Source organism: Pieris rapae, chromosome 10, assembly GCF_905147795.1.
Source record: "Pieris rapae chromosome 10, ilPieRapa1.1, whole genome shotgun sequence".
NCBI classification, from domain to species: domain Eukaryota; kingdom Metazoa; phylum Arthropoda; class Insecta; order Lepidoptera; family Pieridae; genus Pieris; species Pieris rapae.
The window spans coordinates 1,215,858-1,229,011 of NC_059518.1; the positions used below are offsets into that span (position 1 = coordinate 1,215,858).

Here is a 13,154-nt window from a genome sequence, read left to right on the forward strand (position 1 = left end):
TTTTTATGAATAACGTTATTGTCATACGTATAAACGAGTTTTGGCATGCCATAGATAATAATTTAAAGATAAAGTGAAGTCTAACTCTATGTTTCTTAAATCTCACAATTCAAAACACAATAAATGTCAAATTTTATTGGAACACAGGCTAAAAATAGCGCAGTAAATTATATTAATAGTATTTTTGACAAGCTTTTTCTTTATTGATAAATTATATAAGGTTTTCCGATAAAACACTTTCAACTCATTCATATTTACGCCTTTCCGGTCACGAACTTTTCCACTATCACCATAACTGACCAGGCATATGAAAGTTTCTAATGTCACGAAACAACGTAATTCAGATTTTATTTTTGGTTTTGTAACAAATTTTCATTGTATATTAGTTATATTACCGTATTCAACGTCATTAGTTTAATATTGTTTGGCTTACGTGTTTATGGAGTCGCGTCTAGCGACGGTATAAATGCAATAAACTCAAAAAATGTCGTAAGTTTTTTTTTGCGTTTCACCTATACTAAAAAAATGTATAACAAAATTTAAAAAAAACAAAAAATCTTGGGACATCGACGCGGGCGAAGCTGCGGGAGGATGCCAGATATATATGGCGTAAGTGACCGCCTACGCCTCACATATACACTAAACTCAATGACATCAAGTGCCTTTTAGCCGATATCAGTTAATGCTAAAAGCTTCTTTCATACTGAAATTGATGAAATCTTATTAGTAATAGAATCACAACTTATCCCTCTAATATTAACACAGTAACTATTAAAAAATTTAAAAAATAGGAAATTTCAATTCAAACGATAAAAATTATTCTTTTTTATTAGGGTTGTATTTAAATTGTTACGCCATGGCTTACTAACTATTGAATTACCTTCCCAAAAGTTATAGATAACTGCCGTGTGATGTTTTTAAGGGAATAGAAATTTCCTTAATTTATAAAGGCACCTTACCTTGCCTTTGGGAGAGTATTTGGACCATAAGATTTGACAACAATTATGAACAACTTAACTGTTCTTATTTTATATGAAATTACGGTAATTAATATGACATTTGCATGCCTATTTTTATTTCGCTGATTGTGCAGTTTTTATAATGAATCAAACTGAATGTACCTCTTTCTATGGAATAAAACGATTCGTTATAATCATTATAACGTATTCACTATAAGCTTTTCTAAGCTAATAGCTAGCAGCTATATATTAGTAAAACATTTTTATAACAGAGTCCTTGTTACAAATCAATCAATATTAATTTACTGAACATACAAGGTTAACGGAACTTTTTACATTGTCCGTTGAGTGAACTGGTAAAAGTTATATTATTTGTTAGTGCCTATACTACTTGTACTTAGAAAATTTCTTATATTTTTTATTATGTAATTTCATATGTTTGTTATTTGTGTTTCCTTTGTAAAATATATTACCTATTGTTCACTCGTGTCAATTTAGGGTCACCTGTGAAGGCAAAAGTGTTCTTATAAAAAATATCGTCACACAACACGCCATATTTGAAATTTCTCTCCCTTGTGTGGTTTCATCTTGGTACCAACAGTAATAACCACTTAAGTCTTTGGTGTACTTAGGTTTACCCTTTCATCTTGACAACGTACCAAAATAGAAATGTACTAAGCCCTCTTTGTTTTGTCGATCTTTGATCCTGCTAGTATAAGCTTCTGTTTACATTTGAATGTATATGTTTTAGTACATAATACTATTCAGGAATAACATTTTCGTGTGAACCATAAAACATTTCTATATCTGTCAGAGCCTTCTCTGCATATCAAGAACAAATTTTGTTTCACCAGAAATTACAGTACCATATTTACGTTAACCATTTTAACATAACTTGTAGACACGAGCTTATAGATATAGAGTAAATCTATAGTATAGAGTAGTGTGAAAGCATCCTTAATGACAGTTCTTACTTCAATCAATTTTTTATACTGCAAGAACGGTACAAATATTTTGGTGGTACAATCACAATCTTGCATATTCTGCCACACATAATGGCGTGCAAATATGTCCTAAAAGAAATTTATCAATTAGTAGTTTCTTATATTATTTGTATCCAATATATCATATCGTCAAAACTAAGCAATCTTATTTAATGACTACAGTCATTAGGCAATGTATTAAAATAATAGCTTTTTTAAACGCCTAGATTTTCATGCAGATACGAAAAGCTTAAAATATAAATTGGTTTTGGTATTAAGAACCCGAAGCCTAAAGATGGCGCTCTTTCCACTTAGCAGCTTTCTAATGGAATTTACGACCTAGTTTGCGTGTGATTTTAATTTCTTACGATCTAAGTGCCAATTTTCCTGTCACGGCAAACGCTTAGCATTCCGAGTACCGGCTTTTTTGCTGACATCCAACTCTACGCTACGAAGCTTTTCTTATGAGACCAAAGCTTTGTACGGCGTACCTATTCATCAAATGGCTTTATTACCTGTTCTTTGATTTTTGAAAATGGAATTTAGAACTTATATTAAGTGGTGAAATTTCAAATGTAAATTTTTCATTCAATTGCTAAACAATGAACAACAAAATGTTAAGAAGAAAGGTTCTGGTTCTTAATTGTCCGTCAATACAAAAGAATTGTCTTACAAAGGAAAATTAATTGATGAATTTGTTAGAGGATTGTTCATAATGTGAGAGTTATAAGATTTATAAATTGTTTGACACAAACGTCATATTTTATAATAAAAATGTATTTATTTGTTTATACTTTATTACCTTATTCAAAAACATATATATAACAAAAAGAAGACTTCCATCAAGCCGATAATTTAATTCCACTTCCAAACATAATTTTCTAGATTATACCGTATAATGTATCAGTCCAAACCTGTTAGGTTCAACCCAACCCATATGTGAATTGACATCCTCTGAAATAATTTAATTTCTATAAATAATATAGACATTGCTGACATGAAAATTTGACTTAAATCAAACAGACGAAAATCCACCGACGAAACAAGCTTTCTATCACTTATACCAGAAAACCTTTCACACATTCCAAATCTTACTAAAAAATAACTACCTCACTTCAACATCAAACAAGCTTTAGAGTCAATTTAAGTCATTGTAAAATGCCCTTAACTCTAGAGTGCTCAGTTGGCACCAAATTTTAGGTCTCAACTGGGGGGGGGGGCAGGATATATAAGGGGGCGTCGGGGGCAGGGGTGCTAGAGCGTAAGGGCCCATTGTGCTAAGACGAAACGTTTTGTTTCCCGATTCTTTATGCGTAAGGTATTTGTCGGTTGTGCAATATATGGAGTAGCACTTATGTTTATTACGCGTTTGTTCCATTGAAGGTTTTAAGTGTAATTAATTTTGAGACTTGATATTGCTCTCGTATTGTCTAAAAAAAACGTTTTCAACATCCTATGCTATGACGAATTAAAATTCAGAAGTCTTCCGAGTTTTACCTTAGTATAATAAAAAAACTCCATGAAATAGAAAAGTTTCCTAATGTCTATTTGATTTTATAGTTTTTAATTAATGTCACAGCGAGCAAACGGGCAGGAGGCTGATGTTAAGCGATACCACCGCCCATGTGAACTCACATTGCCAATTGCCTTGCCATAGTTTTAAGAAGATCTTTAGAATGTATTTATTTCTGGTAAAAATTGAAAAAAATTTGAACCAGGTAAATGACGATATGATAGATTTGCAAGACACCTTGAATTATATTGTATAAACATATATGTTAAATCCCTCTCTGGTAATAGAATATTAATAAAGTTGGGATATAAGGGAGAATGCTCAGAGCAAGGCCGCTTATCTAGCCATTAAGGTTTAATTGAATGGCCCGTTTTACGGTAGCCCTGACTTATTAATGGCTTATCCAGCGTTTGCCACGTTATAATATTTTTACGACAACGTAACAATTACTTATCTACGCTATTATTTTCCATTCCATGGATTTCATTATATTTTTTATTTCAATATTATGACACTATCTGTATAATACATATTCTTGAAGTATGTGTATCAAACAAATATAAGCGATTTTAAAACAAACAAATTTCACCAATTTAATACTCGAAGCAGATCTAATTTAAGTGTACGACTTGGACGAGGACTTGGTAGTAAATGTAAATTTAGAAGTAATTTAATATCTTTGTCATTGATGGTGTACTTGTTTACCTATATGAATTACGTTACTTTAAGTTTATATATTACATGTGTTTTATTATATCTTGCTCTTACTCTTGCGGTTAACTTACATCAATAATTTACTATTTTTCAATATTTTAGAATGAAAGAAAACAAATCTGGTTGGTAGGTACAAAAGGCTCACAATTTTAAAATGAATGACTAATCTTCACCCATCTGTAAATACATACAATTTGAAAAACAGTTGATAAGGCCACTTCAAGACGTCTATTTTCCCCTTCATTTAAAATCGATTAATGAATTACGTAGTACGAATCAGTGATTTTCATCAGATCGTTTCCAACGATCTTGGTGGGCGTGCCTGCAGATGTAGGCGGCTCTAATGAGCTTTGACACGGTCCAGTGGATTCTGAGCTTTATTTGCACGAGATAACGTGCAGTTTGCATTGTAAATAACGAGCGACAATTTACCAACAGCATGACAGAGTTGACAGGAAGCTATTACGTGTGCAGGATTACAATTTCCATCCTATCGTGTATTTTAAAACAAATAGAATTGTTAATTGAAAATTGAATCGTTTGTGAAAATGAAAGTTGACTTTCAATACAAATATGTATACCTAACTAATTATTATTGCACGAATATACTGTATATTCGTGTAATAATTAATATTACAATATTCTTATCTAGTAATATTTTTAAAGTTGAGTCCATGTGGCAGTTTAAATTTGATTCTGGCAGCATTTCGCTGTATTGCAATACATATTCGTTGAGAAAAGTACCAGCTACTATGCTCTATGTAGCTATGGAGTCACCAGTACTAAATATCAGGCGCCAACAAAAACCTGTAATTAGTAAAAAAAACGAACGGGACGATCGCACGGATCCGAGTGGGTGGCACCGCTACAATGTTCCCGCTACATTCGGACACCAGAAAAGAGCTCTTAATGTATTATAGTTCCGATCATAGATGGAACTTGGATGTTCCAATTTCTTATTTAAGTATAAATCTCTATTTAAATTATGGTCTAAGAGCTTTAAGGCTATTTTTTAAACATATCGTTCGTGTTCGATTTTCAAAGTTTGCACTTAACGTAAAGAACTTGAGCCTAATGTTAATGTTTAAACTTGTAATGACTCAGACGTGACATGTTGGCTAAGTGCTTTTCGGGTACAGTTCATCAGTGAGAAATTACTTTCAATATTTTAACTAAACTACCTATTAAATAATATTAAACATTTATTATATTTTGAATCTATATTATAAAATCGTAGTTTGTAATTTATCTATAAGATATAGGTTTCTTATTGAAGCAATAATGCAACCATTTTGCTGGATAAATGCATTTTTATGTCACCTAAAAAATACATTTTTATGTCACCTAAAAAAATGCCTAAATTTTTATGTCACCTAAATTCTCACCGGATGTTAAGAAAAAAATCAAGATGTCAATGTAATTAAATACATTTTGCTACGACCTTTTCTTGAAGGTCGATTGTCGGATTGAAAATAGTTCAGTAAATGTCTGGTTCTACATAGTGGTGGTGTGTGGAAAAAGCTGCCTTAAAATCGCTAACTTGTTAAGCGTTAAGTACGTGGTATTATTTCTATAAAACAAATACAAATCAAAAAATAAGGCAAAATGCTTAAAGTTCAAATATTTTTATTTTATTCACATAAATTCCATTTAATTATTGTACCATTCTGTAACAAATACGAAACTATTACTGCAAGACTAGACAAATGAATAACATTGTTAACAGAGCGAAAAAATATGACTACCGTATTGCATTATTAAGAAATCTACTTCTACAAATTATGTTACAATAAATAACTATTACATTTTGTGTGTCTCTGCTACATTTTTTAGTCTATGTCTTAGGGCCTGTTTCACAATGTGCGGATAAGTTCCAAATAAGCTATTTATTACTTATCGGTAGGATAAACAGTATTTTTGCGTTTCACGACTGTCAGATAGAGATACTTTTTGTCATGAAATGCGAAGTATCTTATTCTAAACTTTTATCTTTCAAATAATTTATGTGTTGAAACAGGCCCTTAATCTCTTTAATTTAACTAAAGATGACACTCTACGAAAATCATTTGGAATTATTTAAGCTCAAAAATCGTAATTACCTCTAAAAAATACTCTAATATATTTTTGAGGCCAAATAGAGATAATTATGATTAATAGCGGTAGATTATAAAAGAATTTCATATTATTCATACCATTGGCTTTAAACAAAGGATTAAAATACGCATTAGGAAGAAAACAAAGGATCGCTGAGTCCTATAGCTTTGGATCCATTTTTAACTGGCAATTAGTATTCACAGAAATACTATATCTATCCTACTAATGTTATAAACGGGAAAGTTTGTAAGTATGGACGGATGTGAAAAATCTACTGAATGGATTTTGATGAAACTTTACAATAATATAGTTTATACATCAGAAACAGATAAGCTACAATATATAACACTCGAAACAAACGCAGGCTGCAATTTCCCCGTACTGGACTATCTAAAGTTAGTAATCCTTTTTAGGGAAAAGGGATACTCTTCTTTAATAAAATCCCAGAGGCTCTTCTATCTCTGCCTTTTAATAAATTTAAGAAATGTATTAAAGAAAAGCTGTTAAAGGCTTACTATAAAGTTAATAATTATCTAGTTGATAAATGGTATTAGGTAAAATTTCCTATATTTATTTTAAATATTGTAGTATTGTTTGATGATTTGCTTTTTTAAAAGAGTACGGAGAGTTTTTACGCCGGCTTTTTATCTCGGCCTATACTGTCTTCTTTGCCGATGAGTAGGGATGCCTACAGGTTCAAATTTAATGATGTGGATGATGTGTATTTTATTGTGTAAATTGTCCAGAGCGTAGGCGTAGCCTCTACGTCGCTACATCGTAACCTTTCTTACGACGGCGTAGCGCGTAGTGCGCGGGTTTATAGCGAGTTCAATAATATCTATTTTTGATTTGATATTTGAAAATAACTTTAGTGTATGATTGAATATTGTTTATTTACTTATATATACATATACATAATCTCACTACGAAGGTCGTCTGTGATTCTCCTGATGGAAATGATTCCATAATAAAAAAATACTTCTTTCTATTTTGGAGAATTTCTGACAAATTATATCATCAAAAGAGCGGTTGATCTGGTAAGAAAGTAGTACATACTTTCAAATAAAATTATTGTTTTTAAGGGGGTTAAAACACTACGTAAATGAGAGTTGTACAGGTTAAGCGATTTTGTAGTCTCGTGACACTTCAATGTTTCAGATCGGATTATAGGTTGTTCAACTGAATGCGTCAGTGTATTGCGTTCAAACTAAACAGTACTTTACCAGTGTATTAAGTGTATTATAAAAAAAGTGATAGAATTAGTTGATTTGTGAACGATAAAACCTACTTTAAATATACACTTTCTGCCAGTTCTCAAATTATAGGCTAAGAACGGAGAGAAGAACTGGCATGAAACTGATATTCATTCACAATTTTTTTAAAGAGTAAAATTTTTCGTTTCTCATACCGAAGTTGTGTTTAAGATGACAATGCTTGATAGTAATCTTATGGGATTAGGCAATTTTATTTGTTTCATTTATTTAACGATATTATTGAAATATTATCACACTTAACGCATTGAATGCTTAAACAATGGATACAAAGTAATAGCCGGAACCAAAACTTTTATATGGCGAATTTTGATTAAGTAAATATGATTGTTCGAAAATATATATAAATGTATATTAATATTGCTTTTAATAAAAAAACACGGATCACGATTTCGGATCCGAGTGGGCGGCACCGCTACTATAATCCTGCTCCACTCGGATCCGAGAAAAAAAGCACTAATTATGTCAGAGAGATATCGTGATTCCTTCGAATGACGCGGGCTATGCACTTTTTGTTGGTTTTATCAAGTGTTTTAACTTATCCTTTCTATGTTAATATACTCAATAGTCATAGCATGTCTTAGGGGTATTATTAGAGCGGTGACGTAATTTTTCTCGGGTGTCTCAGGCTATAAAGCCGGCGCCTGTCTAGACGGGTGGACCTTGTAAATAAAATAATAGAATCTCTTTACACACTAAAGAATTGATGCTACAAAGTTTCGATTTCGTAAGATCTCTATGCAAATGACTTTGAAGATAGCTTTAGGTAGCCCTGGATACTGAAATAAAAAAATATATGAAATAAAGACTAATTGTTTGAGGTATTCAAAAGCTTATGAAAATCGCATACTACGGTACTTAGCCTTGGTCAGCTACAATCAACTTAGCCTTGATCAACAAAGAAATCGTATTCTTTTAATTTTACATTTACTGTCAGTTCTCAAATCAATGGCATTGAACGAAAGAGAAAAGAACTGGCACAACACTCTCCGCCTCTCTTTTTAATCGCCAAGTTTTTTCTCTAACACGTTCGTAAGGAGCTGCAACCATTACACCATGATCCATATGACGTCTTAAATAAAGAATAATAAAATAAATTAAAAACAAAGATTTGACCTTTATCAGCGGGGGCATGGTGAAATTTCAAGTCATGCAAATATACAATATTTATAAATCCATTTAATAGCCTTGAGAAGTGTTAGCTGACACTAATACTCAGTCGGAGGGTACATAATAGCTGAGTCAAACGTCTAGACTCTAGCCTTGGCGAGGTTTCTCTCCCCTATATTAAGATCATATAATGGGCCGACCCTTTTTGATGAACCAAAGTTTCATACTTAAATAAATGTATAATGTGCTTTTAAAGTAATCTTGGAATTAAGGTTTTTATGATTAAAGTACAATATGAAGTGAACATTTCTTCATATCATAAGAAATCAAACTAGAGTTTATATATCTGTAATGTATAATAATTACGGCTTATTTAGAGAACCCAATACCAAATGGACGTAGAATATTCCACCACTTTTCAATACATTCATTACTATTTAGTTTCGTTGGTGAACGTTAATTTTAAAAACATTTTTAAACAAATAAAACAATTGTTAACAACAGTACTTTTTCAAATAAAAAAAAACTTTTGCATTCAATATAAAATACTTGTGTACTTGCTATATTTTGTACAAAACGACTACTTTTAAACTTTTTACCAATAAAAAATAAAATAAAAATTAAGTTAACTTCGTTTTATAACAACATTTTTATTTAAATAAAAACGAGTTTGCAACCAAAAATGATTTAATTTTTTAACCTCCCATATGTTAATAAATCTTACGTTAACTCAGAGTAGGTTATTATACTTAACCATTTACTTCAAATTTAAATAGTTTCCCTGCATCGTAAATTATTTACTAATGAGACACCCATGATGCAAAATTAAATAAACGATTTTGGTACGCCCGTAAAAAGATGATTTCCACCTTTTATTCATTAATAAAGTAACAACATTGGTACTCATTACATTTCTTCAATACCGAAGATCATTATCAAGTCAGCTAGCCAGTATGTACCCTTGAGTGCAACGAAGGTTGTGCCGGTGCATTGACACCGACAACCCGTCTGAATTCAGAACGTAGATTAAATAAACGCGGAAGAGAGTGGGCGAGGCATTTAGCTTCAGCCGGTTATATGTAGTAATATGCAACAGGTGGTATGCTGCGCATTATGTAAGAAATGGCGGCGCGCGCAACTCATTCAGCGAGTACTACGTTCATATCGATTAGGCGTACGTTGAACATCGATCCGTCGCCCGCTTGTGCCGCCCTAGAGCCTTATTCAGTCTTGAATTTTATTTATACTTTTATTATTGACATAGACAATGTCTGGAACGTTGAATTGTTTATCAAGACTTATGATCGCAACACCTCAACTTGCGTAGTATTATTAGCACAATCATATAATAGTTATAGATCACTAGGATATTCTAGATTATATCTTTGTTCAAATAGGCACAGAAAGCTACATATACAAATGACTTCAAAGCTATCTAGTAATGAACGCTTAATATTCTAATTAATATATGTTTAAACATTTAGTGTATCTTCGAAAAGTATGAGTAAATTATACCCTCCAAAAAATCATAGTTTTTATCTTACAATTCAAGTTTTAAAATATTATATACATAGGTTCGGCTACAATAAAGAGAACAGACAGATTGAAAAACGGTGCGAAATCCATAATTTTCAATTATTGGCTCACTTACTATCACTTGTACGAATCATTGCTCCTACATGATTAAGAGGAATGCTATCTATCATATGTCATCGACGTTAATTGACTAGTAAACTGGTTTTGCTCGCGTTCATTAATTAGTAAAATACATAAGTGTTTCTCGATAACTACATAATACTAACATAGATAGCAATATCATTAAATTTTAATTCGTGAGATTGCCGCGTTCAATCCAACAAAAGTTGTATGTATTAAAAATAGTATATGTACAAAATATTTCATTTATGAGGTAGAACAATGATCATCTATTGACTTAAGTGGCCTGTCAACCTCTACGTCGCCCGTTCAAATCGCCATTAAAACGGAACACATCTTCTTAATCAGATTCTTTCACACTGATATAAAGATTAATTTATAATTTCTTAAGGCAAGTAGGTTATCAGCCTTCGGCCTACCACTCATATACACTCGCGTCAATTGTAAATTGGGTAGAACTAGACAGGTTTGGTCAAGTAGATATATATCGAACTGTAGGGTCTTTCCAGAGTCCACTAAGAGGCTGGCATCTTCCTCGAGCTCTTTGGAGTTGTAAAAACAGTATTGTTATCTACATATTTAATCTAAATTAAAAATCATTTAATTTAGTGTCCATGGGGACTTATTATCACATGACACTTGGTATCACTTAACATCAGGTGAGCCTCCTACATGTTTGCCCCCTGTTTAAAAAAAAACTAATATACTTGAAAATAATATATCATTAAGAAAAAAAGCGTTTTACAAGTTAGATTTGTTAGTGAGTATCTGAATATAAAATAATTGTTAGTATGCACAATTTATAGATAGTATCAACCTTTATCACATTCATTATTTATCCAACCTAATTCTAATGCAGGTTTAGTGATAGGCGGCTTAAAAAATATACTGTCATTTATTAGTTAAGCCGCTGGCCTATTTTATTTTACTCATGCCTACATAATACATAGATGTTACAATTGTAGGTCACTAGGTCGCGGCGTGTGCTCCTATTGAACATATTTATCCTTGGATTTATCTGATTTTGAATACATTACTAAATACTATTTCTATACTGTCATATTTTAAGTTCGTGGATATTTTAAAGCGGTTTAATAAAGGTAATTTTTTATCTCTTGCTTCGATTTACAGAATCTGTGGATGTTAATAGATTAAAATCCTACAGTTTGGTAAATTACATACTCAAAGAAGTAATGTACTTACCAAACTGCAGTACTGTAATATTAACATCCACAGTTTCTATAAATAGATGCCAGACATGTTATTAGCTTTGAAATACATTTTTGGTATTTAACAAAATTCTGTTGAAGTACATTTATACAAAGAAGTACGGGTAAATAAATTAATACAAAATCTATAATTAAAATCGTTTAATCGCAAAGAAATGTCGTGAATTTAGATTCATCAATCGTTAAAAAAAGCACACTCAGCAGTATAAAAATATAAATGCAAATTACATATTAATAATTATTTTTAATAATTAGAATGGTTAATTATAATTATTATCAATATAAAATAACCTCGCTCTTGAAAGCATTACTCACATTATTATATTAAAATAAATACATTTCTGCAAAGAATTGCGAGAAGCATAAAATCTTGTACTCAGAACATAAATCGAAACCAACAATTTGATATATTCAAGAAATAAAAACTAGGGCGGCTGTTGCATTTTAAAGAATCGCTGGAGAATTTGTGACAAAACTGTGGATTTTTCATCGGATAGTGCAATCACCTTTGCAGAACGGCATTCGGAAGCTTGCAACTGCAGTACAGTGACCTCATGCGTACGCGAGGGGCGGGAAGTAGGTCAGGGCCCTCCTCACCACCACTCTTTCCCCTCCCCCAGAAGCCTCATCCCAGACTCCGTACTCGATCGACCGCCAAATTTTAACCGTTCTCATGGTAACAATGCTGAAATTCGATCCTTTTAGCAAAGATGCTTACATTTTTTATTAAACTAATATTCGATACATTAAATGTATAATTTTGTAAGTTTTTAATAATTATAGTAAATCATTGTATTATTGATTGTTTGAGCAGCGTTGCTATGTGACATCTGAGTGCGATTCTCCTATTCCTGAGGTCGTAGGTTCGATCAAAAGAGACCTTATTTGAGCTTAAATTACTGCGTGTGCGGGTGGCTGATTACTTGCCTATTAGATTGACTAAACATGAAAAAGATTCAGAAATCTAAGAACCTTTAATGGTTATAGTGCAACTAAGTTTATTTATTTATAATTAATTGTTTTATTATAAATTAGCTTGGTTAGTCAGGAATACAATTCTTACCAAATCATCTAAGTATTATAATTTTGATTTTGACACGACTAATTTTTTTTTTAAATTCAACCAAATTCAATAAGCTTTAAAACCGTTTAAGATCTCTTTGATTTATCTCGTTACATTTTATATTAAACATTCCTCTCTAATAATTAATTTTGTTCGCAATTCGCGTTTCAATAGATTTAAAACATTTTTTTCTTAAAACCCCCACACTAAACTATACTTTGAACAGGATCAAGTAGTTTTCAACATAACGACGTGTTTGAGGTTGAATGAGTAATCAAGATTTTAATATGGGTTACCCATATTTTGCTACTCGCCCTGTAATAAACCACGGAAAGTTAAAATATTTTGACCTAATTTTGTATCAACCTTATCACAACTGGTACGATGCGAATGGAATTGATTTGAGTGTATACTTGCAAGTAATATTATTAAAGAGCCTATCAATTCTTAAAAAGCCGGCAACGCACTCTCGAGCCCTCTGGCATTGAGAGTGTCCATGGGCGGTATCACTTAACATCAGGTGAGCCTCCTGCCCATTTGCCGCTGTTCTATATAAAAAGAA

The 13,154-nt window shown here is 31.9% G+C and overlaps 1 protein-coding gene across 2 annotated transcripts in view; it reads left to right on the plus strand.

Annotated features, from left to right (window-relative positions):
• LOC110998206 (rho GTPase-activating protein 100F) overlaps nucleotides 1-13,154 on the plus strand; it is a 35,527-nt gene that overhangs the window by 1,017 nt on the left and 21,356 nt on the right. The gene's annotated exons all lie outside the window — the stretch shown is intronic.